The following is a 25,564-nucleotide window of genomic DNA, read 5'->3' on the forward strand; positions in this document are numbered from 1 at the left end:
CCAGGAAGAATTGTTTCCTCTGACTCTCCAAAAATCTGGTGTGCTTAAAACTTCTTCCTTCTATCACCCACTCCCGTTCCAATGCTCAAAACTCAATGACAGGTTAGCAGGTGGGATACCATTAGATCTGGCCCATCAGAGATAAAGGGAGAAAAGTCACTTGGTAAGAGCCACCGACACTAAAGGAGATGAGAATTGCCTGACTGAGCTGGGGCTGGGTCCCCTGACCTTCTTGCCATTATTAACTGCTCTGTTCCTGTCAAAGCAGCCTTTTGCCGTGACCTCCAGACCCAACTAAAAGCATGAATTCTTTAACAGCTATCTGATATTTCTTTCTACTAACTGAGTAAAGCGATTCTTACCAGTAAGAAGCCAGAAGTGAGCCAGAATCCAGGGTCATTGCAGGCAGAGGGGAGGAACCATCTCGGGTGAGTGAAATTCAAATGCAGTCATTTTATCCTTTAACAGAGCCAAACAGAAACACCTACTAAATCTTCAGGCTTTAAAAAGTAACAAATGCTGTGCAAAATCAAATAATCTGACTCCATCCCTGGCCTTCCTTTCTGCAGGGCAGGGTTTGGGGTGAGGCAGGGGATAGGGAAGGATGCAGTGGAGGAAAGTGAGGGCCAAGAAAGGGGGAGCTTAAAGGGGGAAGGGCTGGCACCACCTGGCACAGAGAACCAGGCTCCTGTGTTTGCTCTGCTCATCTCAGGAGGTGCCATCAGTCAGACAGACAGCAATTACCCCTTCTCTGAGAGTTCGCTCATATCTTAATGGTCCGCCTCTCAAATTCTCTGCTCCATCCCTTAAAGGTAACAACACACTGTTGTGTGGGGGACAATGAGGACCTTTGAACCATAACATTATCTCTTTTTCTTACTTCAGAATGCCCAGAAAAATGTCAATTAAATTTCTAAGGCTTTAAAAAATACTTTCTATTAAAGACATACATTAAATACATTATGCTTCCTCCCAACTTATGATTTTTTTAGAGACAAAACTAATGTAGCCCTAGAGTCTTACCCAGTTCTGGCAGACTTTAAAAATTCTCTTTATGGCCTTTTCTGGTTATAAAAATAATTCACCTCATAAAAATTCAAACCAAACAGAGATCAAGAAGACTGTGGGAGTCCCTCAGGGTCAGGGTTGGGGGTTATGAACAGCACAAAGCCGGGAGTGTCTGCTGTGTGTGTCACTTGGCAATAAAGCCTCGGGACTTTGCACTTTGACGGGGCACTAATGTCAAAATGGCTTCATCACACAGGCCTCTTTCAAATGTCCCACCTCCTGGGGATGGTGAGGTGGAGGCAGCAGGCTGCTGGCCCGTCCTATTATACAAATCATGTCTTCTATTAAAGACATACACGGAACACGGTTCCACCCGTGTTCACTGAGTCCCCAGCAACGAGAAGGCATTGATGAGCAGGGCAGACAGGAGACAGATTTCTCCAAGATCTCGCCTCTCCACGGCCGGTGGTGAAGGGAGATAGACCTAAATAAAATAGCCACACTCTTCACGCACAATTGTAATCAGTGACAAGAAGTGCTGAGGAAAGGAACTTGGTTCTAAGAGAACATGTAACAGAGGACTCTGCCCTAGATGGGGGTTAAGGAAGACTCCCCTGACGAAATAATGCTGAGATTAGAAGGAGGCGGCATTAACTAGAGGAAGGGGTGGGGCAGTAGGATGGGGAGCCCTAGGCATTGCAGATGGCAGCAGTGCAAAAGCCCTGTGGTAGGAGGGGATCTCTGCATTTCTAGGGACTGAAGGAAGGCTTGTGAGGAAGAAAGTGGTGGATAATGCAGTGGAATCAGGCAGTGTTTGCTAGTCAGGCTAGGGGTCTGCGAAAACTCAGGAGGGTTTAAGCAGGATTTGCGAGCATGTGGGTCAGTGGGGGATAGAGGCATGCCCATGCTAGTTGAAGTTGGAAAGTGGACGGGGCAGGGCAAGAGAAGTGGCAGCGTTGTTGATGGGTGTAACCCCAGCTATGGCAGTTCTCCTGGCCAAAGCAGCCAGACATATGCCTCCAAACCCTCTTACAGCCAGAAACACAGCATTATTGCTTCTGCGACTGGCTTCCAGACACCAGTCCACCTCGCCAGCCCAACTGAATCAGCTCCCCCGAGGGAGCTCCCTGAGCTCCTGTAACATATCGATTCTTATTTAGTAGGCCTGGGAATCTGGAGTTTTAAAGCTTCTCCAGGTGACTCAGATGTGCGTCCACACATCAAGTTTTCTCCGCAAAGATCTGCTTGGGAAGATGGTGTTGAACCCTGAACTGAGCACTGGATGCTAGTTCAATTCCACCACTCCTAACAGTGTGACCTCAAACAAACGGCTTCACCTCATGAATCTCAATTTCATCATCTATAAAATGGGGGTGATCATTTTCTTCTTGTGTGCCTCGTGGGTAAGGGGTGTTTTGAGGATCTAATGAGATGATGAATTTGAAAGCATAACACAAATACCTGATACTCCCTACCTGCAAACAAACAATAGCTTTCAGTGTGGAAAAGGCATTCAGATTTTATTACTTGGTGCTTTGGCCCTTTTTCTCTCTGGCTACCTTGTGTAAGGGAGGGCTGTCTAATGGTGCTTCATTCCAAATGCCCCCTCCCAATTCACTGAGGAGGGGGTGCATCTCCCTCCCCCTTCCTTAAGGATCTGCCCTCCTTCTAGGCAATGGCCACTGTGTCCCCTTTCACATGCTCATACTCTCGTCTCCGCAGCAGCCAGTATTGCTGTTCCCACTGCCTTTGGCTGTACATCAGCTAACGGTTGCTACATGCCAGGCACTGAACTAAACTCTGTACACATATTATTAAAAATTGTCCCTATCACCCCCCTTAAAAGACGAGGAAACTGAGCTGTAAAGAGGCCAAGTAATTTACCGAAGGTCATGTGGCCAGGAAAGCAAGGAGCTATTTGAACCGATTAAACAATCTGTTGTACCATCATTTGTAGGAGGGGTCTGACCATTAGGCTCAAACTTCACCTTTGCCTTTCTTCCAGAGGAATAGAATGCTATCAGGCAATGGTGACTCCTGGGGTGAGTGTAGATCCAACCTTGAGCCTCATTAAGCAATGGAAATGTTCATAAGGTTGTGAGCCCCCTGGGGGCAAGGACACCCTCATTCATCTTTGTGTGAATGGCACAAAGCAGGTGTTTGGTAAAGTTTGTTGATGAATGAAGCATTGGCAAGATGACTATGGGGGAAGAAAAGCATTTATCAGTGTACTGCTAGCTTCCAACACTTCGTGTTGAATCTGGAACAATAACAATGTTAACTTAAAAGGTAAGTGGTGGGCTTCCCTGGTGGCGCAGTGGTTGAGAGTCCGCCTGCCGATGCAGGGGACGCGGGTTCGTGCGCTGGTCCGGGAAGATCCCACATGCCGCGGAGCGGCTGGGCCCGTGAGCCATGGCCGCTGAGCCTGCGCGTCCGGAGCCTGTGCTCTGCAACGGGAGAGGCCACAGCAGTGAGAGGCCCGCGTACCACAAAAAAAAAAAAAAAAAAAAAGGTAAGTGGTGCTTTACAGTTTACACAACGTAGCAACATAATATTTATCCCGTGAGATGATTTTTATCCCCATTAGAAAGAAGACAAAAGTGAGGCTCGGGAGGTTAAATGACTTGCAAGGCTACAGTGTGAATTGCTGCAGAGAACACCAGCATGGAAGTCAGACAGACGGATTATAGCCTCGATTGCCCTAGTTACCATGTGGCTATGTGGCACTGAACTATGTATTCATGCCCTAGAATCCCCACATTACTCATAGGTAAAATGGAGATGTTTATAGCATCATTTACATAGTATTTTCTTGAAGATTAAATGCGATCATGCATAAAAGCACCAGGCACATAGTAAGTGTTCAGTAAAACTAGCTCTTGCTAGTGGAGATAGAACTGGTGAACTCTGGTCATCTGACTTCAGTTGAATGTTCTTTGCCCCAGATTTGAAGTTTGTGGCCAGTATGTTTATACTGAACAAATACATGGCAGAATATTATAGAGAATTTATGAAAATATTTACCAAAAGAGGTGGCATTTGCATTGATGAAAACCAAAGTAGTAGGACCCTCAGGACTGACCAGTGCTGGGTGTCTTTGACAAATTTGGGTCCTTATTTTGAAACTAAAAAAGATGGTCCCCTCTGCTTATAACTACAGTGGCCAGCACAGTGACCCTGGCTCATCGTTACCAACTAATTTCAGTAGTTACATGAGGCATCACTTGAGAATGGAATATCATTCATTCATTCAACAAACATTTATTGGGCACCTATTGTGTGCCAGCCACTGTGCTGGGAGTCAGGATGCGATGGTGAACATAAGAGGCTAAGTCTGCAACTGCATGAAGTTCACAGTCTAGTATGAACACTAGAGAGGTTGCTCTTAGCCCTGGAGAATCTTGGGACCCAAAGAGCCACACTCCTGGTGGAACACGGGACCTCTCGAGCAGGCGGTGACCAGGGTATGTTATGATCCATTTTCTCTTAGTGGTAAAGCTGTGAGCAAGTCTCAAAGCCCATTTCTTCTTGGAGGAAGCACAGGTAAGAACTGGTTATAGAAATAAAGCAGAGAGGAGAGGGCCTTCTTTGAGTGGGGTCCCAGGACCCATGAAAACCTCTTCTGATGGCAGATATCCTCTGGCTGGAGAGAAAATCCCATGCCTTATCCTGATCTAATCTGACTGTCTTTTTTTTGTGTGTGGTACGCGGGCCTCTCACTGTTGTGGCCTCTCCCGTTGCGGAGCACAGGCTCCGGACACAGGCTCAGCGGCCATGGCTCACGGGCCCGGCTGCTCCGCGGCACGTGGGATCTTCCCGTACCGGGGCACGAACCCGTGTCCCCTGCATCGGCAGGCGGACTCCCAACAACTGCGCCACCAGGGAAGCCCTTGACTGTCCTTTTAAATGTTATCCCAAAGGATGTGTATTCTTGACTGGATGGGACAGGGAAGGAAGCCCCTTTGATCTTCCATGATGAGACTTACTTCCCTTCAAAGTAGATTCACAGAGAGCTGGTAGCTTAGTAGAGAGATTTAAGTTATCCAGAATTAACAACTGGAAACATAAACAACATTTATGGTCTTAGCCTCTTAGCTACTGATATAGAGACAACCAGAGTTAAAACATTGGTTTACAGGTCCTCTTCCTAAGCAATGTGTTTATTTCCAAAGAAAATGTGTTCTCACTTCCAGACCATATTTTCTGAGTGTCCCAAGCCTAGCACTGGAGCTGGCAGAAAGGACCTAGCTACAATTTGTGTCGTGCCTTTTCATTTGTATGAAAGGCAGGGACTTCCCTGGTGGTGCGTGGTTAAGACTCCATGCTCCCAATGCAGGGTGTCCAGGTTGGATCCCAGGTCAGGGAACTAGATCCCACATGCATGCCTCAACTAAGAGTTCGCATGCCACAACTAAGGAGTGGGCGAGCCGCAACTAAGGAGCCAGACTGCCACAACTAAGACCCAGCACAACCAAATAAATAAATATTAAAAAAAAAAAGAAAAAAGAAAGGCAAATGTCTTATATAGGACCTGCCTCATAGAATCAGCTTGGGAATCAAATGAGATCATGTATGTAAAACACTTAACTCAGTGCCTGGAATGTTATAAGACGTAACTATTTGTAGTGGATCTCTGATGTTGGTCTGCCTGACACCCCTCTCTCCTTTGGGGAACAGTCCCCCTCCCATTTCATATGGCCTTGGTAGACATGGAACCCAGACTGGGCTGATCGTGGTACCCCTTCTCCCACCTGTGGCAGGAGAGAGTTAGGCCAACATGCAAAAAATGTGCAGAAATGAAAGCTGGGTGGACAGAGAGAGGGTCCTGGCATACTTGGGACCAGTTTTGGTCCCTAAATCCGGGTTCCTATGCAATAGCTCCTTATTCAATTCCATGAGCTTCCCTGAGTCAAGACACAAAGGTGAGCAAAAAGTTCCCCTTTTGCTTAAGTTGGGTTTCTATAACAAACTGTTAGGATCATGAGGTTGTGAGGGCATGAAGCTGTAAGCCCGAACGACAGGAGGATGGGGGGAGGCACCACCCTTTCAGGTGCCCACAACTGAGAACTGAGAATGTTCTCGGTACATTCCCGGGGTCTTAGTCACTGATGTTTCAGCAGGCTGCAGAAAGTCTCCTTTCATCTGCCTCTCACCTGTCCTGGATGAGTCACATCACTTGACTCACCACCTAAAGTCACCCTTCCCTTCCGAGTCTCAGAGACAACAAGTAAGCCGAGAACTTGAACTGTGTCTTAGTGATGGGGACCCCTCACCTGTTTAGATGAGGAAGGATATCCAGTGGTCTCTGTAGGTCAGTCACAGCCCAGGCCAGGGGCTGGAAGAAAAGCAAAGTGGGCATAATGAGCAGTGACATTTAAACTGGAAAACAGATATTAATACCAGGGCACTTTCTGTGTTTTAGTCACCTTTGGATCCCCGGTGTGAGTGCAGTATCAGGTACTTTATTAAGTTCCCTATTAAGGTCTCAGTAAGCGGAAGGAATCTGAGCACGCAAGGAACATGTCTTTAGTTCACTCCAGTTATAAGGCCACACTGCACAAGGCCCTTAAGGGGTGAGTTGAAAAGGCTTGAGACCTGCCTCCTGCCTTTAAGGAGCTCCATCGGAGTGAGGGAGGTGAGGAAATTGATGCACCGGGGGAAGTCAGTGTATCATGGAAGATAAGGTTCCAAGTCCACGGGGTGGCGCTCTCTACTGAGAGGTTGGAAAGGCCGGGAGAGTGGGGTTTCTGCTGGCATCAGAGGGTGAGTGGGATTCCAAAACGTGGAGAATGAAGCAGAGAAGATCGGGCAGCTGTGGGTCAAGGGAAGCAGGAGCTGTAGACCTGCAAGGTCAGGGAGATACAGCTGAACAGATAAAGTAAGAAGTGTCCTGGAGAGCGTACGGGTCTGTAGCATTAGGAGGTGTGGAAGGGTCAAGGAGCAGTTTCTGCTCGCCTATTCAATTTTGTTGACAAGGTAGCATTTGACCTTGACCAACTGGAGGGATGCAGGGGGGAGGGGTGCCCTTGGTGGCAATGGAGAGGTGTGGGCAAAGTGTGGTTCCTGACATGCAGCATCCAGGAACTTGTTAGTAAGGCAAATCCTCCGCCCCACCCCACATCTGCTGATTCAAAAACCCCAGGGGTGCGCCCCTGCTGGGTGTGTTTTAACAAGCCCTCCAGGTGACTCTGATGTCTGGCCTAGTGCGGTCAGCATGCAGAGAGTGTCTGAGGGGACCAGGCAGGCAAGGTGGGCTGGCGTCCGATTGCAGGATCCTAAATACCAGATTCTAGAATTAGGGCATTTTCCCTGTACCATGGAGAAGCTACTAAAAGTTTGTGACCATGAATCATTTATTCACTCATTCATCCAGCCAATATTTATTGTGTACCTTCCATGTGCCAGGCCCCATACTGGGCACTGGGACCCAACAGAAAACACGCCCATGTTACTTCAGGCCAGTGTGTTAAGTGCGAGCTTCTCTGTAGACGAGATTGCTATTGCCTGTCTTTTTTTAAAATCTGATTTACTAACAGAACAAACACCTATTACGTTCTCCAGAAACAACTCTGCTGCTTGTCTCTGCCAACAGAAGTTGTTTGGCTAAACATTTACTAAAGTTTCAAACACTAGTGATGGGAACTGATGGAGAGAAAACAGCTTTCAGATATAAAACAAATAAGTCCTGGGGATGTCATGCACGGTGCGGTGACCATAGTGAGTAATGCTGTGTTGTATATTTGAAAGTTGCTAAGAGAATAGATCTTAAAAGTTCTCATCACAAGAAAAAAATTGTAACTATGTGAGGTGAAGGAAGTTACCTAGACTTATTGTAGTGATCATTTCACAATATATACACATATCGAATCACTATGTTGCACACTTAAAACTAATACACTATTATATACCAATTATATCTCATTTAAATTTTTTTTAAATAAAGGGGTGGGGTCAGTGGGAGGAAGCATTTTCCTTCAGTCTGTGCTTCCTGCCAGAGAGCTGCATTTTACTGAGTTCTCAGATGGACCTGCAGCCTTGGACTTTTGGACCGTGAGGGCCAATTAGCTCCAGGTGTTTCAGGAAGCTGTGTGCCCAGAGGGTGGGGCGGCGAGGGGAGGGGAAGAGAACGAAGGCGGCAGCTGTTGGGGACTCGGTCCTGTTCTCCCACATCAATTCTGCTAGTTGCTCTCGAGGAAACTGGAGCTTGATTTCAAAGGCAAACAGGTGTTTTCATCTGAGTTCAATGAAACAGCTAATGTGCTCTTCTGGAAGGTCAGACATCCTCTGGACAACTTTCAGTCCTCTTTACTGTTTGGACAAGGGCCAAAGTGGGGGTGAGGATGGGGAGGTTGGAGCGCCTCTGGGGTCCCGGTCTCAGGCCACAAGGCTCCTATTGCTTCCCACCCGGCTGACTGAGCCTGGTGGGCATGGCCCTCCACTTGGGAGGAACCAGCTAAGGCGAGCGACGGTCGCACCAGGTGGCAGGGGACAGGATTCGGAGGTGTCCCAGGGCTATTCCAGTTTGAGCTTGGGCTCTCTGGCCTCTAAGAAAACAAAGACGGCTTTCTGATCTTCCCTAAACCCTCCGTCTCCCGAGTCAGCACCCTTGTCAGGACCTCGGAAAGATTCCAATTCCTCTCCTACCCCAATAAAGCAATAATCGTTCACTCCTTCCACTGAGCGGTCCTCAGTTCGCTCAGCTGAGAAATCTGTGTCCAGCATTGCCAATGCCACCAGCCCTACGTCCAGTTTCCTTGTCGCATGTGTGATAATACAACAGCAGCTTGATGCAAGGCCCCCTCCTCATTTGCTTCCTGGGGATTGTTTATTGGAGACCAGCATTTCAGAGAGCGAGCGCCAACTTTAACATATCCGTAGGCAGTGCACTGTCAACCCCACGGTAGATCTTTTTTTTAAGTAATTACATTACAGAGGGGTGGGTGGCAGGGAGGAGAGTGGGTATTATAGCTGCGGGAATATTTTTTAAAGACCCAGTTTAAAAAAATCTCAGACTTAATTTAGTAAATTTCAATTACAAGGAGAGTTACTAAGCTGAAAATCATTTGCTTCGCATCCTTAATTACCACTTCATTTGTACCTGAGATCATCAATAGAGATTCTTGGGAATGCGTAGTCAGAATAAGTGGTGGATTCTAATGAGGTCTTTGTTCTTCCTGAGTCTCTCTTAGGAAGCTCTTTCCTCCCTCTGTGCAGAGGCACAGCGTTTTCCAAACTGGGTGGAGACGCCTTAAATTAGAAGTGGAGCGTGTGAAGAAATCGAGAGGTTTTCAAGCTGGCTTCACCAGGGGGAGAGAGGATGCCACACCCCACCTCCGGCTCTCTAACAGCTCCTCCTCAGGATTTTATTCCTCTCCCCTTGAATGCATTAGTTCTGCTGGGCTGCTGTGGATTCATTTGCTCCTGTGCTGGCCACAAACGTCCATCTTTATTAGCCGGCAACAGAGCAAATAGCCTTTCTGGGCCTTCCTCTTGCAAATAATGGATGTGCTGCCATCGATCTTCCTGCTTCTGTTTTTCCTGCTTCCTCTAAAGAAAGTGCATCCAGCAGTCCCTGGCCACTGGGTCTTTATTGGAAAAGCTGTTTTCCAAGATCAGTTAGCTCTAAAAAACTGATGAGCCCTCAGAGACTGCGAGAATGTGTGTGTGTGTGTGTGTGTGTGTGCGCGCGTGTGTGTTAAGATATACTTTGTAAGAGACGTCTCTCTTTTTGGATGGCGGGGTAGGGGGGCAGTAAGGAAAGGGCCAAGTGAATAAAAATCTCTTAACTAAATCCTGCTAATGCCCACTGTTCGTTCCTTCATATGCTACCCCCGACCCTGCAGCCTTTACAAAGCACTTGTTCATCTATTACCTTGTAGGTAATTTAAAAATTGCCCTCATTCTACAAATGAGGAAACTGAGGCTCAGAGAGGTTAAGCAACTTGCCCAAAGTCACTCAGCTGGGGGTGACAGACTGAGGATTTAAGTCCAGCTCTCTTAATCCTGTGCTCCTTCCAATACCCCAAACCACCTCTCACAGGCTGCCGGCAGCCTGGACATTGACCCCATTTGTGGAGGTCGGCGTTTGTATCCTGCTACAGTGTGTTTCCCATTTAAACTTTATTTCTGAATCTGTATATTTAAGCAACAATTTTGTTTCAGAGGACTCCAGAGAGTGGCCTTACTTAACCTTCCTCTGGAGGTATGTGTATTTGGTGGAGAGTGGTGAAGGGGGTGGGGGAGGAGGGGAAGGGAGGAGCCAGCAGGGAATTTTCTCAGTTTTCCACTGGATGAGGCCAAGACCCAGGGAGGCAGACAAATCAACGATTCTCCTGGCATTCTGAACGTTTGCCAAATCCCTGCTCTTTGCTCTCATTATTCCTCTGGGCTGGTTCCAAGTGTGGCGTGCAGTCTGCGGAAGTGTTTGTGTTGGGGTTGGAGGCAGCAGGACTGATGCTGTGAGGAAGGAGGGTGTTAACACCAAGACTCCAGCCAAGCCTTGGGGTCACAGGGACTGGTCCAAAGTAGGAAGTGTCCTGTGAGCTGGAGGGGTGTTTGTCTCCTGCAGAACCTCCTGGATACGGTAGCTTCCTCTGCACTAGCTGGCTACCCCCTCATGGTGCAGATGGAATACTCTGGTGAAATGAACAAAAGATTTGAAGCTAAATAACTGGGTTCAAATCCCACCTCTGCTTATTAGCTGACAGATCCTGGGTAAGTCACTTAACCTCCCCAAGGATCAGTTTTCTTACATATAGAATGAGAATACTAACATCCACTCTCTGGGCTGTGCTGAGGTTTAAATGAACGATGTACAGCAAAGAGCAAATGGTGGCTTTGATGAGTAGATGGTTTGAAGCAGCCAGGAAGGGGGAGGATAATAAAAGGAGACTGCTTGTCCCACAAAGACATTAGCAAGGGGTAGGAGTGGGTTCAGTGATGAGACAGCTTGCAAGGACTTGTGTAAATAGCCCATATGCTGGCTCTGGGGGAACACTGAGAACCTAGTTTGAAAAGCATAAAAGTCATAAAATAGCACCAGTATTTTTTTCCTTAGTGTGAGCAAAAATATTCAAGCAGACAAACCCAAGCCAATCTTCTGGGAATAAGACTCTAAATATTACTTGAGAGTCACCTCAGCTTCCTTCCAAGAGAAAGACACCCCCATTCCTTCACCCCACACCCTCATCTATGACGCATTAGAATTGTAACTTTTCAGCTTCTCCCACCAAAATCATAGACCCTCGTCGTGGGCTTGAGGACAACCCTGTGCTCTGTACTGTGTTTCCTCAGTTCAGTCCCTTTGGTGGTTACAGTCAGTTTCCAAAACACCCTATCAAAGGAGCGGGACGCACGTCAAGCCCCACAGTAGACACTAGGTGGCGCTGGACCCCATGTTATTCAGGCAGCTAACACCGCATCCCTTTCTGGAAAATTATTTCTGCAGTGAGGTTCTCTCCTTCCTAGAGACGTGGGACGCTATTTCAGTTTATGCCACAAGCATAAAGGGCCACCAGAAGATCACCCCTGGCTTTTCTGCTAACTGGGACAACTGTCTGGGGTGGCTGCAAAAGGCAGCTCCCAGCCCTGAGGCTGGAGACCCAGCAGTCATTTGCTGAGCTATATATATAACTTGTTAGGAACAAGAAGGTCTTTTCAATTTCGGCTCTGCCCAGAGGGGCAGGAAGGAAAAGAACTTTCTCCCTTAGGAGGAGGTGGGGGGGAAAAAAGAAGCAGATCCATGATGCTCCTTTGTGAGCTGCCCAGAATCTGCCCTTCCCTCTGGGAAGGGAGCTGAGGGACTTCCGACCCTGACCCCAGTCCATTACATTCCAGGCCCCACCCCCTCTCAGGGTGAGACCATCCATCCTCAGTGGCCCCAGGAGCTGAGTTATGGGTTTATTTTCTGTCCAGGGATCTGAGCTGAGGTTGACATTTAGTACCCGCTTAATTTCATCGCACTGACCCTCATATGTATCAAGAGCATACTGGCATCCTGATTGCTGTGATCACAACGCTCTTATGAACAATAGCAATAAGTGGCAGTTATAAAGTAATTTCCAGTTTTCTAAGCATTATAAGCACTCTTTATACCCACAGAGGCAGGTGAGTTTCATTTTCTGTTTGCAGATAAAGTGACTGACACCCCGGGGTCTCACTGGAACTGCTGGCACTGATGTTGTCTCTTTGAAACAGTGATGATCATTGTTGCTTATTATCATTTTCACTGTTATGTTCCCTTCCATGTGCAAGAGGCCAAACAGAACACTTGCTTAAAGACAGCTTTTGGCTACTGGGTTTCTGTTTGGGTGGTACTACCTGGGCAAAGGAGGGCTGAATGTGGAGAACCAAAGAAGTGGGGTGAACACTGAGCAGACCCTTGACTTCTTGGACGAGCAAGAGTTTCCTTCGGTGAAGGTGGGGCTCTGCAGAGTTGGAGGGCAAATGTGTTGGGAGGGCGGGTATGTTGGCAGTGCTGTTAAGAAGACAACTGGGGAGTCCCCATCAACCAGCCGAACAGCACATTCGTGGGTACCTACCATACAGAAAAGAAACGGTGTGCCTCCGTGAGGTCACAAAGACCTTTAAGTCTTTGCCTCCAAAGAGCTTGTGGTGCACTGTCATTGGGGCATATATAGCATGTACAGATAAAAAATTAATGACTCACAGAAGTCCTAGAGAATATCCTAGCTTGGCTGTGCAGGGCTTCCGTTCGGAGCTATGAGAAGGGAAGGGGTTGGCAGGGCTAGAAGGAGATGGGAGGAAGGGACCAGCTGGGATTCCTGGTGGCCTGGGCTGGACCTTATCGTCTGCATAACATGGGGCTTGCCCCCAGTTCATGTCCAGGCTATAAATATCCTGCTGGGGTCAGAGTGCCTGGGTGATGTTTTGTACCTTCCAGATGCCTGTGTTGCGGCCTCAGGAAGTCAGAGGGAAGTCACCTGGGGCAGGTGAACTTTCTACCTTCCAACCCTCCTCCCTACAAGGTTCTGTTCCCCAGGTCCTCGAAGGTGTGGGTGCAGTTCCAGGCCCATCACCCCCACTTCCAGTCAGTCCTGGCAACTCTGCTCCTGACTTTCCCCTTCTTCCCTGCTCCCCCCACCGCCTCCACCCCCAACACCACTGACATAGTCCAGGCCTCATCACACCTGGTCTGAAGGGCTTTCCTTTTAAAAATAAACAAAATGATTTCTATAGGAAATAAATGCACATGGAAAGGAATGCACATGCATAAATCTGACAAAAACATTTACAGTAAAAGTAAGCCTCCCTTGCAGCCCTGGTCCCCAGCCTCCCAGGTCCTCCCTCAGAAGCAGCCACTGATCTCCTACCTCCAGTCCACCCCCTTCTCTCCCTACCGGCCCAAGCCTTGTCCAACCACCCTTTTCTGCTTTCCAGAATCTTGTTTTTTAAAGCATAAATTGATCCTGTTTTTCTTTTTTCTTGGATATGTGAAAATGCAAACTCCTTGACCCAAGCTACAAGCCCTTTCCTATCAGGCCCCACAGACTTCTCCAACCTTCTCCTCACCCCCAGCCCCACTCACAAGCTCTGTTCCAGCCAGGCCGAAGCACTTGCAGTGGCCTAAATCCATGTTTTCATCTGGCACAGTGTATATTTAAAAATAATTTTTAATTTACTTTTTTGAGTAGGTAATACTAATACACACACATATAATATCTTACTTCCCTAAGCACCACTATTCACTAATTTCTTGCAGTTCCTTCCAGATAATTTTTATGCATATTCCTCTCCCTTTTTTTACTCAAATGATAACATGTAATTGACACTTTCTACATCTGTGTTTTAAAAATTTAGTAATAATATCCTAGAAACCTTTCTATAGCAATTCATAAAGAGCTTTCTCATTGTTTTTCATAGCTCTGTGGTAATCAATTGCTTGGATATACTCTAATCTGGCAAACTTTATTGGACCAGATAGTCAAGGATAGTCAGGACAAGAGAGTCAATATTTGAGGGTTTGTGGGCCATCCAGTCTCTGTGAAAACCACTCCCCTCTCTGCTCTAGTGTAAAGGAAGCCCTGGATGGTGCATAGACAAAGGGGTCCGGCTGTATTCCACATACCTGTACTTATAGATGCTGATGTTAGAATTTTATATGATGTTCATGTGTTATGAAATAGAATTCTTCTTTTGATTTTTTTCAACCATTAAAAAATGTAAAACGATTCACTGCTGCAGGCCCTGCAAAAGCACGAAGAGGGCCAGTTTAATGAGAGTTCGCTGACCCCTAACTTAGTTAACCAGTTCTCAATTAATGAGCATTTAAATCACTTCTAATCTTTTGCTGCAATTTATAATCATGTACATATGTCACTTTATATGCATCCAAATACTTCTCCCTGTAGGGTCAGCTCTAAGAAGCAGGGTTGCTGGGTCAGAAGGTGTATGCATTTATTTTGATGAGGATTGCTAAATTACCCTTTTAAGGGCTATACTAGCGGACATGCTCACCAGCAATGGATGGGAATGTCATGTCTTCACAGCCAAACTTGGGTTTTTGCCAAGCTAATAGGTTAAAAAAAATAAGAGGCATCTCAGCACACAGCCATTTGTACTTTTTTTCCTGAGTGTTGTCTTTTCATATCCTTTGCCCATATTTTTATAAATCTTTTCTTTAGAGGTTTGTTTATATTTTCATGGTTTAAGGAGATTAGCCCTCTGTCTGCTGAGTTGTGTATATTCTTTGCAGATTTTCACTTGTTTGTTACTTTGCTTATACAGGTTTGCTCGTTTGTTTGGTGTGCACAAGCTCTAATTTTTTTTTAACTTTTATCAGCTGAGTTTATCAGCTTGTTATGTTACAGCCTGTGGTTTTTGAGTCATAATTAGGAATAATTTTCCCACTCTAAGATTATAAAAGAATTCTCCCATGTTTTCTCTTGGTACTTGTGTGGTTCTCTTGTCAACATTCAAATGCTGAATCCATTTGGAATTTATTCTGGTATACGGTGTGAAGTATGGCTTCAACTTAATTTTTTTCTAGATGGCTACCCAGGAATCTCAACACCATTTATTGAAGAGTCACTGGATTTGGAACGCCACATTTATCATATACTAAATGTATTTATAGTCTTCATAAAATATATGTATTCATTGGTCTGTCTATTCATGTGCCTTGAAGGTTTTTTATTTTGTTTTACAGATTTCCTTTTTTTCTTTCTTTGGGCCACTCTGCGTGGCTTGTGGGATCTTAGTTCCCCGACTAGGGATCGATCCTGGGCCCTAGGCAGTGAGAGTACAGAGCCCTAACCACTGGACCCCCAGGGAATTCCCTATGATGTTTTTAATGATCAAAGTGCTATAGTTTGTTTTTATGTTTGTTGACCTTGTCCAGGATTTCTCAACCTCAGCACTATTGACATCTTGGGCCAGATATCCTCCTTTGTTGTGGAGGGCTATCCTGCACATTGTAAGATATTGAGCAGCATCCCTGGTCTCTGCCCACTAGATACCAGTAGCAGGCGTGCACACACACACACACACACACACACACACACACACAGAGTGATAAGCAAAAAAAGAAAGAATAAAAAGTTTCCAGATGTTTCTAAGTGTCCACTGGGGGACAAAATCACCTCAGTTGAGAACCACTGGTTTAGCCATTCCTTGTTGCTTTTTTTTTCTTTTCCATAGCTTACCATTTCTTCTTGTTTATTTCACCACAATGATCCCTCTACTTGGAATGTCCTTCACTTACTCACTTTCCTCTCAGCATTCAGCTCAGGCCCTCAGGAAGCCTTCCTGAACCACCCTGCTCCGTCCTGTCCCCACCCAACCCGGTGTGACCCCCATGAGAATTTCCATGAAATTTGCTTGTCTCTCGCCCCTGACCGGGCTGTCAGCTCCTAGAAGAGAAGGGTTTTGTTCCTGCCTTTATCTCCTCTGGCACATAGCCTCTTGCACTGAGCTTGGCACAGGGTAGGTGTTCTATCACTATTGTTGGATGAATGGGTAAGTGGATACTTTTTTACCCACCTCTCACCAACAGCCACAAGTTCAGTCAAAGCAGATGGGTGAAGGATGGGATCTGTTACCCAGAATGCATCCCTGGTGCTGAGAACCGGGGTGGGGAAAGCTTGTGTGTGTCCAGGCACACTAGTCGATGAGATGTGTGCAATTTCCTGTTTAATACCCTGCAGTCCCCAGCTACTAAGCACTCAGCTGCTTAGGAACAGGAAAAGGAGAGCTGGGGACAGCTAGCCTTGGTGGTTTCCTGGAAAAGCTGGATAAATAGTGTTGACAACATGAGCCCTGGAGTCTGACAGCTTATGTCAGATTCCTACTCTATTCACTTACCAGGTACTTAACCTCTTTAAGCCTCAGTTTCTTCATTAGTGAAATGGGGGTAATAATAGTACTTACCTCAGAGGCGAGCAATGCCCCCTTTGGCTGGCTGTTTATAGTCTGATGAGTTCTCCCAGTTCTCTTGCCCTGAGCACCCTGGTGAGAGGAGAGAGACGAAATGATTACTCCGAGGTACAGGCCAGACCATGTGGGAGAGAATGATGGTGTTTGGGGGCCCCTGTCTGACTTTTCTCTAAGGCAAGGAGACCCTAGCACTGATGTGGGCCTCAGGAGCCAGGAAAGAATCAGACACTAGGTAGGAAGTCTCCCCCTCAAAAAGTTGACACCACAAGCATTTACCCAAGATCTTTTTTTTTTTAACTTTTTATTTTATATTGGAGTATAGTTGATTAACAATGGTGTGATAGTTTCAGGTGTACAGCGAAGCCCAAGATCTTAAATGAAGTGAAATGATTCAGTTCTATGCATAGGAGAAGATAATGATAAGTAGAACCTATCAAGTTAAATAGATTAAACGCCAGACACTGTGCTCACTGGTTTACATACAGTTACATAACAAACCCCTACACACCTTCCTCTCTCAGAGCAGGTCTTCATCTGGTGACAGGATGGGGTAGAATTGCTATTCACAGCCCTCCTCCCCCATCATCGAGGCATGGACATATATACACTACCAAACGTAAGGTAGATAGCTAGTGGGAAGCAGCCGCATAGCACAGGGAGATCAGCTCGGTGCTTTGTGACCACCTGGAGGGGTGGGATAGGGAGGGTGGGAGGGAGGGAGACGTAAGCGGGAAGAGATATGGGAACATATGTATATATATAACTGATTCATTTTGTTGTAAAGCAGGAACTAACACACGATTGTAAAGCAATTATACTCCAATAAAGATGTTAAAAATTTTTTCCTTATTTATTCTAGCCCTGTTTATCTCCAACCTAAAAGCTCTCTCCTGGCTGCCACACCTGGCTCTGTGTAGGCTAAGCTGGAGCTAGAAGCACACTGAATGAATCAGATGTGAGTACAGGCTCTAGTCTTGATTTTAGAGGCTTTTAACTCCCAGCCGCTCATGACTGTGCTGCATGGCCCTGCCTGCACCCTCACACCTGCTGCCTACAGTACTGTAAAGAGCATGCCTGCTACTGGCGAAAACAGGAGCTCCAAGAGAGAAAACAGACATTACCCAAAGAACACATGCTTCTCTTTTGCATTTCTTCTGATGCCTGCTCAGAACCCACGAGTGCTGAGAAGATATTGCTGATGGGTTTACCCTGGACTTAGTTGCATTTCTATGGATGTGGCCCATAGAGGCAGTGGGGTACATAGGTCTCCTTTCAGAGGTTCTTCTAAGAAGGGAAATGGTGTGCCCCATTTATTTTGTTTCTACCACAATCTTTGTCCAGGCCGTCTGTCACCTTTTCCCCCAGAATCTACAGCCCTTTTAAGGATGTCTCTGACCCTAACCTCTACCTCCCTGTGACACTGTGATTTATAATACGAAATATATATTTGGTCTTTGACCTTCCATCTTTACTTAGTGAAACTTTACCTGGTGAATGCATCAAATAGCATGTAAATGTCACTTCCTCAAGAAGGCCTGCCCCCAGTTGGTCATTACCAGCTCTCATAGCTCCAAGTACCACCACACATCACAGTTGCAATTTTATATTGTTTGTGTAATCATTAATTAATGTTTTCTCTCCCAGTCCATGAGGGCAAGTGGTTTCTTTTTTTTCTTACCACTTATCCTCAGAGCTTAGCATAATGCCTGACACATAATAGATACCAGGCATTTATTAAGTGAATAGTGAATAACGGGTAGTATAATCTAGTAGATAATGCTAATATTTATGTGCCAGGAAAGTTCTGAGCATGTTAGAAATACTACGATCTTCCTAACAATCTATGATTTGGGTAGTATTACCCCTACTTTACACACAGGAAAATTCACCCATGATCCCATAACTGGAAGAGGCAGGATTTGAACCCATGGAGCTGGCTCCAGAGTCTGAACCTTTAACCACTATGTTGTTCTAGCCTGTGTTGTTCTCCCATGTTTTAGTTAATCCACAAATTTCATTTGGTTCTAGGTTGTTATTATATCATTCCTTGTACCTCTTACTTGCAATGAATTGTACTCCACTTGATGTGACATTAGATAATTTCCTTGACAAAGTGTTTTATCTGCCAAATAGCACTGTAGTAATATGCATCCTGTGTTTTAGCAAAAATAAATTGTACGTATGAATAAAAATTTGGTAGCAAACCTGTGAATGGACATCACAGTACATGTGTTGAGAACCACTGGTCTACTGGCTGATAACAAATCTTTAGTATACTTATTCATCCCATTCTCTTTTATGGATTATAGATAAAATCTTTCTCACCATTCCCCTGAGAAAAATATGTTTTCCTGGACTTGGTGGCATGCTTCATCTTTCTGCTCAGCAAACCTTTGATCCGGAGGAGAAGCAAGGTCTCCTATCCCTAATGTCTCAAATACCCCCTCTCTGACATTCGCCGTGGTCCACCTCAAAGGGCAAGGCCAAGCTTGTATTCAGAGGTTTTGATTTCTTTACAGCTGTGTTCCTGGTTCCTTGGTACTTTGCAAAAATCACCCTCACTCCCTTGCAGGAAAGTACCAGGGACATTAATCCAGGGCTTTCTTGGGTGACCGGCACGTTTTCACTTTTCTAAGATGGAATTGGAAGTGGCCTACCATCCCTGGTAAAATATTTTTTAAAAGACGTATTTTTAGCAAGGTGTATAAGTGTGTATGTGTATATATGTGTATGCATATATATAGTATCTATATTTTATACATGTAAATTAACAGACTAGAGATGGGGATAATCTCTGTCAAGAGTGCTTACCTCCAGAGGCAGAGGTAAGAGTGAAAGAGATGATGAAGGGAAACTTCATCAGATTTTGGGAGGTGGTTTGCTTCTGAACATTTGGATCTTTACAGTAAGACTATATTTACATATCAGATAATTAACTCCTTCCTCCCAAAAGAAGAGAGACAAAGAAAGAATTGTTATTAATGCTGAGGAAGGGAGGGAAGTGAGGAGGGGCAATCAATGAAAGGACTCTCATTTTTGACTCTGTATACTTCCGTATTATTTGAACTTATGCATCAGGGACACACGTATTTCTTGTGCAGCTATTTTTTTTATCATGCAAAGGCTCGTTGATTCACTAAACAGCTAATATGTTTTACTCTTCACTCGATGCTGAACACTGTGTTCTGTACTTGATCTGCTGTAATCCGTGCAATATTCCATGAGTGACATACTGTCATCCCATTTTATAAAAGAGGAATTTGGAGCCCAAAGACTGGTTAGGTCATCTGCCCAATGGCCCACCTAGGTAGCAAAGAGCAGGCTGAGAACCAACCAGCTCTGCCTGATTCGATGTGGGTCATGGTGGTGGGTATCAGCAGGAATGAGGCTTCCCTGCCTTTATGTAAGTGGAACCTAGTCAAGATGGAAAACATGAGAGAAAGGCTAAAGAAATGAACAGACTGAGGAAAATAAACAGAGACATTTAGCAGAAGGAAATGCTCAGAGAAATAACCCTAGTAAACTTGAATGACAACAGAAAGACAGTCAGTGACAGTTTGGTGCTCCCAAACACCTGTAAACATTTTCATTTGACTCTGCACACCCTAGAAGCCTCATGTCACACTGCAGCTCTGTCCAGACGATTCTAAAAATAGCCCGACAGAATCCTGTGGTTGGAAGAGACTGTGAGAGGTAAATGAGTCCATCCCTTCTGCCTGCAGAAGGGAGTAAGTGTTCTCCTTACAGGAAAACCGAGGCAAGAGTAACTTAAATTACTAGATCAAAGTCACTTCTCCACCCCACCCTCTAAGTCAGCCAAAGAGTTGGAGCTGGGGTCAAGGGCACCGATAGCCTCATGACTCAGCATGTGGAAAATATATTCATACCACAGCTCTTTACAAAGGAAACTTACTGTCCACCCTCTTTTCCAGCTGTAAAACATCCGGCTGGCGGGGGTGGGGGGGTAGGTGTCAGCTGGGAAAATGAAAAGGAGTCACTGTAATGCCCCTTCTCCCAAGGCAGCATCAGGAGGAGGAATGCGGATGGTGTTAGGGGCTTGGGGCTCAGAAGGAGGTGGGCGTCAGTTGTTCTTGCATTGTTGGTGTCATTCTTTATTCCTGTTATCTACCTCGTCAGGATGCGGTTCCATTGGCACACCAGATCAGGCTAAGTGTGTCATGAATGATTAAAGGCCTTGAAAGAGATTAAGGGAATTACATTTGTATGTTCCATATAGCCAAAGGCTGAAGGACAACTGCAGGCAAGCCTCTGAATAGCTTTACACGTGAAAAATAAGAATAACTGAAGATGGTTCCAGGGCTTAGCACTTTAAATCATGAGGATGTGATGCAGAGACAAGTTCTCTGAGGGCAAGTAGCTCCTCAGTCATGGGCACTGAGGACGGTTGATGGTTGTGTAGGATTTGAATGAAGATACAAGTCGGACAACATCGATCTAGGAAGCAATCCATAGGGCCGCCTTTGGGCCACTGTGGTTAACTGGGTCAGGACTAGGGTGAAGCTATCACCTCCAGTGCAAAATTTAAGGGGACACCAAAAAACTCAGTCATCAAGAAAAATAATATTTCAATGCCATATTTTTTTTTTTTTTGCTGTACGTGGGCCTCTCACTGCCGTGGCCTCTCCCATTGCGGAGCACAGGCTCTGGACGTGCAGGCTCAGCGGCCATGGCTCACGGGCCCAGCCGCTCCGCGGCATGTGGGATCCTCCCAGACGGGGGCACGAACCCGTGTCCCCTGCATCGGCAGGCGGACTCTCAACCACTGCGCCACCAGGGAAGTCCTAATGCCATATTTTTAAAAAATAAAAATTAATGCAAAAAAATCCAAGATGAACAAAGGCTATTACGGGGCCGTAATATATTGGAGCCTGAGGCAAAAGGAAAAATGTAAGTCCCTGGCTTTAGTGGAAGCAAACTCATGAGAGAATTGTCATGTTTGACAGTTTCCCTTGACTAAGTGACAATCTTAAATAATGTTAAATTAATTAAGCAGAACTAAAATCAGAGTAACTTCTGTTGGGGTATAAATCAAATATTCAAACTTAAAATAATGTGAGTTTTAATGTACCTACTTTCCAATCTTTCAATATTTTTTCAACTACTTTAATGTTCTGGAAAAAAGTAATAATTAACAAGTACATATGGGGGCACACAGCTTTCCTTCTGCTTTGGACTCCAACACAGCCCCCCTGGCTTGGGTGGTAAATAAACCACATCCGCTGGTCTCCATTTGGAAACGGGGTGTGTCTGTGTCAAACCTGGGTAATCCTGCTGATTACTACTCCCCTGGGTCTACAAAAAACCCTTTGGCTCTCTGGGGATGCCCTTTAGCATTGGGGATTCAGGAAGTCATCTCGTCCCATTTCACACCTTTCTATAGGCCACGAGATTATTGGGAACTGGGGAGACATTATCCCACCCTCACTGCTTGATGTGTGGGAGTCTCTGACCTTTGGGGAGGAGTCACCTTGAGTCCAAGGGCACACAGCACATCCTTGATACAGAACATATGACTAGTACTTCTGTATACCAAACAACTTTAAGAAACACCATTTGGAGGTTCTTGGCCAGAAGAAACTTTCTGAGATGAGGTTTTTCTTATTCTTTTGCCTTAAAACATATAATATGCTCACATGGTTCAAAATTCTAAAAGAAGTAAAAAGGTAAACATTGAGAAGCCTTTCTCCCACCCTTGTTCCACACTCTCCTCCTCGCGTACAAATAGGCAATAACTTTTAGTCATTTACTGGCAATTGAGACTTCTTTAAAATTAGTATTTGAATAGGTTTTATGATTTAGACTGGGACCCACCCAGCTCCTTCTGGATGAGACGATCTAGCTGGTGACGAGTACTGAGCAGAGTCACATTTGTCACATACTGTGTATGTGGTTGACACTGGCAACATGGAGCCAGCATCTTTTCAGGTGCCACCAGAGCCCACAGGCATCCAGACCTCTCTTCCAGACTGGCACAGCATCTAGTGTTAGTGCTACTGGATACCCCAGAGCCAAGCCAATGGGGAACAGGTCTGAGGCCGTCAGCATGGTTGGCATCTTGGTCTAATAATAATAATCCCCAAAGAAAAGGGTATCAGTGTTTCCTAGAAACACATGACGGAGTTTGTAATCTGTCCCCATTGAACCGCAAGCAAGCTTCTGCATACTCGGGATTACACGCATCCTCGCAATTGGAATGACATTCCAAACCACAAACACAGCTCTTTGTTTTTGTGGTCACCATGTACCCTCAAGATATCAGTTGCTCCCAAGGTGACTGATTTCCTCTGTTCTCTTGGTTATGGTTGAGGAGGTCACTGGGAGAGTAGGAGGGAGGAACCCTCTTAGAGCCAGGGTCCCACAAGACCCAGAGTCGGAGGGTAAGTGGAAGCCAGGCTGGAAGAGATCTCAATACCAACTGGGGAGAAATGCTGACTGAACCACCAAGCCACGTTAGCTTTATAATGTGCGGAAGGCGTCTTCTCCTCACGCCTCTTTTGGCCACATCCCTACTCACCACTCTTCTCTATAAAGTTGTTGCCCACTGAGACACCCTCTAGGGCCTGCTGGCAAACTTTCAATTCCTTCTGGCTTTCAGCTGAGAGGCCCCTCCCAGACTTCTCCACTCATTCCCACCCTTCACAAGGCCTTGGAAACTTTGTTGAAAACTTGGGTGGTGTGTGAACACCCAGGTGCCACAGTAAGTCCTGAGTAGAGTGAACCCCTCTGCCCTCTCTGAGCCCTCAGTCTAATTCAAAGTTAGGAGGACACAGAGACTACAAGGTAAAGAAAAAGCAAGCAGAGTTTGTGGTTCCACCCTCGGGCAGCATTACCTAGCCTAGAGCAGACATGTTTTTTGGTTCAATTCAACTAGTGTTAATTAGTGCGTTCAAAAAGTGGTGATCGGGCTTCCCTGGTGGCGCAGTGGTTGAGAGTCCGCCTGCCGATGCAGGGGACACGGGTCCGTGCCCCGGTCTGGGAGGATCCCACATGCCGCGGAGCGGCTAGGCCCATGAGCCACGGCCTCTGAGCCTGTGCGCCCGGAGCCTGTGCTCCGCAACGGGAGAGGCCACAGCAGTGAGAGGCCCGCGTACCGGAAAAAAAAAAAAAAAAAAAAATAGTGGTAATTGCTGCGGAGGCAAATTTAAGAGTAAGAACCCTCTGTTGAGGAGGAGGGACAACGAGTGGTAGCCAGTGTTCAAAGAACAGGAAATGTCTCTGGAAAGACAGGCTGTGAAACCATGACAAGGATCAAATGCCTAAATGCTGAAGGAAATCCACGTGAAGGAAAGAGAAGCTGCAGGGTGCGTTCTGAAGGGAGATTACCGATGAAGCAAGATCCCAAGCACTGTCCCTATTTTCCTCAGAACCAGGCAAGCCTCTCCCTTCTTTCGTTTGTGCAATGCCTATTTGCACCTACTTCACTATGGGCACTCAAGAATTGACACAAATAATGTATTTCTCTGCATATTTTTTCTGTCTCCCTGGATATCTCTTCCTCCATTTTTGAGAAGAAACATAAAGAAACAACTTTTTCTCTGGAAGACTGATTTCATCACCAACAGTCCATTTCCAGAGATATACCATATCTCAGGACATATCTCGTGTGCTATGTCCCAGGAACACTTTAACACATTTTCATAAATAATTGTCACATGAATTCTCAAGGGTTATTGGCTATCCTTCTGTCAGTGAGTGGGGTAAAGAGTAGAGCATTCTCTCATAAAGTTAGACAAAAACAGTATCTGGGTGTTGCTTTGGCTTTCCTGACTGTTAGACTATGACACTTGCTATACTTTTTCTAAAACTCTATGATTTTGAGGTCACATTGATGGAATGCTCCTTTGTACTCTTGCTGCTGTCTGGAAATATTTGTTTTCATCTTATGGATTAAAGAGAGCTCAGAGTTCTATAGTTTAATAAGTTCAACCCAGATAGTGATGAACAGCTCATGCTTCACCCATACCATTCTGATATAATACAGGACATCCAAATATGCCTTTTGAAATTCTGATTAGCTCAGGACAGGAGAGTTTGAATCACTTACCTTACGTTCCACTTGCTGTTAGAGGAGATTTCTCCCAGGTTCACCTCATATACACACACCACCTGGGGGGAAAAGAATCAAGAAATATTTTCCCTCACAGCAAAGTTGAATAAATGTTAACTTCCTTCCTTTGCACGTGAACAGTTAGATATCCCTCATCTTACCAAATGTCAGCTTCTCCCTCCTACGGGATAATCCCCCTCATCTTCCCAAGGTCTTCACTCCGCAAGGAGTGAAGTCCTTCTTTTTCTGCTGCTTTGATACCTCTCTCTCTCCTGAATCATTCCCATTCACAAAGAAAATACACATGAAAAATTCCCATCCTCTCATATCCCCTGGCTACAGCCCCACCTCCCTGTTTCCCATCGTACCCAAATTTCTAGAATACTTCTCTGCCCACTGCCGAAGCCTCTGCCTTCATGGCACCACTGAAATGACCCGTCTCGGGGTCCCCAATGACTGCCCAAGTGCAATGGTTGTGTTTTTGTCCTAATCTTTTCTTTTTTCTTTTTGCGGTACGCGGGCCTCTCACTGTTGTGGCCTCTCCCGTTGTGGAGCACAGGCTCCGGACGCACAGGCTCAGCGGCCATGGCTCACGGGCCCAGCCGCTCCGCGGCATGTGGGATCTTCCCAGACCGGGGCATGAACCCGTGTCCCTTGCAACAGCAGGCGGACTTTCAACCACTGCGCCACCAGGGAAGCCCTGTCCTAATCTTTTTTGATCTGACCATTCCCTCCTCCTGGACCCTAGCTTGGCTTCCAGGTCAACCTATCTGCTGGTTTCCTTCCTTCCTCCCTCCCTGCCTCCATCTGCTTAGCCTGTTCCATCCAACTTCATATGTTGATGCAAATGGAGGGTTTTGTCTCAGCCTCTGTCCTCCTCTACCTATGCCCTCCCTGGGTCATCTCATCAGTGCCCAGGGACTGAAATTCCCTCTTTATGCTGTTGATGCCCAAATTTCTACCAACTGAGACCTCTCCAGTCCAAGGCTGGCTCACAGAACTACCTGCCATGTGGCTTCTCCTTGGTCAGTGTCTCAAGGATGTCTCACAGCCAACCAGTCCAAAACCAGGGCTGATCTGCATTTCTGAGCACTT

The 25,564-nt window shown here is 46.0% G+C and overlaps 1 long non-coding RNA gene across 1 annotated transcript; it reads right to left on the reverse strand.

The window, feature by feature from the left end:
• Window positions 1–362: 362 nt before the first annotated feature.
• Window positions 363–24,530, reverse strand: LOC116764703. The gene is made up of 4 exons (XR_004352981.1): window positions 24,467–24,530; window positions 16,396–16,473; window positions 6,282–6,343; window positions 363–459 (listed from the first exon to the last, which is right to left on the reverse strand). It is a non-coding gene; the product is annotated as an uncharacterized LOC116764703 (long non-coding RNA).
• Window positions 24,531–25,564: the final 1,034 nt, after the last annotated feature.

The sequence above is a fragment of the Phocoena sinus genome, chromosome 13 (genome assembly GCF_008692025.1).
Source record: "Phocoena sinus isolate mPhoSin1 chromosome 13, mPhoSin1.pri, whole genome shotgun sequence".
Taxonomy (NCBI): Eukaryota; Metazoa; Chordata; class Mammalia; order Artiodactyla; family Phocoenidae; genus Phocoena; species Phocoena sinus.